General features: G+C 40.1%; 1 protein-coding gene and 5 non-coding genes across 6 annotated transcripts in view; 5 read left to right on the top strand and 1 right to left on the bottom strand.

The window, feature by feature from the left end:
- axdnd1 (axonemal dynein light chain domain containing 1) overlaps positions 1-2,500 on the bottom strand; it is a 25,831-nt gene that overhangs the window by 6,482 nt on the left and 16,849 nt on the right. The window lies entirely within an intron of this gene.
- trnap-ugg (transfer RNA proline (anticodon UGG)) lies at positions 191-262 on the top strand. The gene has a single exon. It is a non-coding gene; the product is annotated as a tRNA-Pro (tRNA).
- trnap-agg (transfer RNA proline (anticodon AGG)) lies at positions 935-1,006 on the top strand. The gene has a single exon. It is a non-coding gene; the product is annotated as a tRNA-Pro (tRNA).
- On the top strand, positions 1,302-1,373 carry trnap-cgg (transfer RNA proline (anticodon CGG)). The gene has a single exon. It is a non-coding gene; the product is annotated as a tRNA-Pro (tRNA).
- trnat-cgu (transfer RNA threonine (anticodon CGU)) lies at positions 1,678-1,749 on the top strand. Its single transcript has one exon. It is a non-coding gene; the product is annotated as a tRNA-Thr (tRNA).
- trnap-agg (transfer RNA proline (anticodon AGG)) lies at positions 1,867-1,938 on the top strand. Its single transcript has one exon. It is a non-coding gene; the product is annotated as a tRNA-Pro (tRNA).

Genomic DNA, 2,500 nt, shown 5'->3' with positions numbered 1-2,500 from the left:
TTTCAAGGCTCGTGGGTCTAGGGCTATGATTCTCGGTTCGGGTGCGAGATGTCTCTGGTTCAAATGTTGGACGAGCCCTTTACAAGCAATATCCAGTGAAGGAGAGTCAGATAAGATGCTGCTGTTTCTTAAATTGTGATTTTATGATGATAGGGTCTGTTTTTTTAATGGAAAATTGTATTATTTTTAAGGCTCGTTGGTCTAGGGGTATGATTCTCGCTTTGGCTGCGAGAGGTCCTGGGTTCAAATCCCGGACGAGCCCTTTACAGGCCTTATCCAGTGAATGGGAGTCAGATAAGATGCTGTTTCTTAAATTATAGTTTTATCGTGATAGGTTCTGTTTTTTAATGGAAAAATGTATTATTTTCAAGGCTCGTTGGTCTAGGGCTATGATTCTCGGTTCGGGTGCGAGAGGTCTCTGGTTCAAATGTTGGACGAGCCCTTTACAAGCAATATCCAGTGAAGGAGAGTCAGATAAGATGCTGCTGTTTCTTAAATTGTGATTTTATGATGATAGGGTCTGTTTTTTTAATGGAAAAATGTATAATTTTCAAGGCTCGTTGGTCTAGGGGTATGATTCTCACTTCGGGTGCGAGAGGTCCCGGGCTTAAAATCCCGGACGAGCCCTTTACAGGCATTATCTATTAAAGAAATGCCAGAAAGCAGTCTACTTTAAGATATGTTAAATTATAGTTTTATCCTGGTAGGTTCTGTTTTTTTTAATTGAAAAATATATTATTTTCAAGACTCGTTGGTTTGGGGTATGATTCTCGCTTAGGGTGCAAGAGGTCCCGGGTTCAAATCCCGGACGAGCCCTTTACAGGCATTATCCAGTGAAGGAGCGTTGGATAAGATTCTAATTTTAAATTTTTTAAATTATAGTTTTATCCTGATAGGTTCTGTTTTTTTTAATGGAAAGTTTCCTTAACTTCAAGGCTCGTTGGTCTAGGGGTATGATTCTCGCTTAGGGTGCGAGAGGTCCCGGGTTCAAATCCCGGATGAGCCCTTTACAGGTCTTATCCAGTGAATGAGCGTCAGATAAGATGCTGCTGTTTCTTAAATTATGATTTTATTGTGATATGTTCTGTTTTTTAATGGAAAAATGTATTATTTTCAAGGCTCGTTGGTCAAGGGCTATGATTCTCGGTTCGGGTGCGAGAGGTCTCTGGTTCAAATGTTGGACGAGCCCTTTACAAGCAATATCCAGTGAAGGAGAGTCAGATAAGATGCTGCTGTTTCTTAAATTGTGATTTTATGATGATAGGGTCTGTTTTTTTAATGGAAAAATGTATTATTTTCAAGGCTCGTTGGTCTAGGGGTATGATTCTCGCTTCGGGTGTGAGAGGTCCCGGGTTCAAATCCCGGACGAGCCCTTTACAGTTATTATCCATTGAAGAAATGCCAGAAAGCAGTCTACTTTAAGATATGTTAATTTATAGTTTTATCCTGGTAGGTTCTGTTTTTTTATAAATGGAAAATTTTGATTATCTCATGGCTCGTTGGTCTAGGGCTATGATTCTCGGTTCGGGTGCGAGAGGTCTCTGGTTCAAATGTTGGACGAGCCCTTTACAAGCAATATCCAGTGAAGGAGAGTCAGATAAGATGCTGCTGTTTCTTAAATTGTGATTTTATGATGATAGGGTCTGTTTTTTTAATGGAAAAATTTATTATTTTCAAGGCTCGTTGGTCTAGGGGTATGATTCTCGCTTCGTGTGCGAGAGTTCCCGGGTTCAAATCCCGGACGAGCCTTTACAGGTAATACCCATTGAACAAATGCCAGAAAGCAGTCTACTTTAAGATATGTTAAATTATAGTTTTATCCTGGTACGTTCTGTTTTTTTTAATTGAAAAATATATTATTTTAAAGGCTCGTTGGTCTAGGGGTATGATTCTCGCTTAGGGTGCGAGAGGTCCCGGGTTCAAATCCTGGACGAGCCCTTTGCAAGCCTTATCCAGTGAATCGGAGTCAGATATGATGCTGCTGTTTCTTAAATTATAGTTTTATCGTGATAGGGTCTGTTTTTTTGTATATGGAAAACTATATAGTTTTCAAGGCTCGTTGGTCTAGGGCTATGATTCTCGGTTCGGGTGCGAGAGGTCTCTGGTTCAAATGTTGGACGAGCCCTTTACAAGCAATATCCAGTGAAGGAGAGTCAGATAAGATGCTGCTGTTTCTTAAATTGTGATTTTATGATGATAGGGTCTGTTTTTTTAATGGAAAAATGTATAATTTTCAAGGCTCGTTGGTCTAGGGGTATGATTCTCACTTCGGGTGCGAGAGGTCCCGGGCTTAAAATCCCGGACGAGCCCTTTACAGGCATTATCTATTAAAGAAATGCCAGAAAGCAGTCTACTTTAAGATATGTTAAATTATAGTTTTATCCTGGTAGGTTCTGTTTTTTTTAATTGAAAAATATATTATTTTCAAGGCTCGTTGGTTTGGGGTATGATTCTCGCTTAGGGTGCAAGAGGTCCCGGGTTCAAATCCCGGACGAGCACC

This window comes from Betta splendens, chromosome 4 (assembly GCF_900634795.4).
Source record: "Betta splendens chromosome 4, fBetSpl5.4, whole genome shotgun sequence".
Classification (NCBI taxonomy): Eukaryota; Metazoa; Chordata; class Actinopteri; order Anabantiformes; family Osphronemidae; genus Betta; species Betta splendens.
This window is presented reverse-complemented; position numbering and strand designations above follow the sequence as displayed.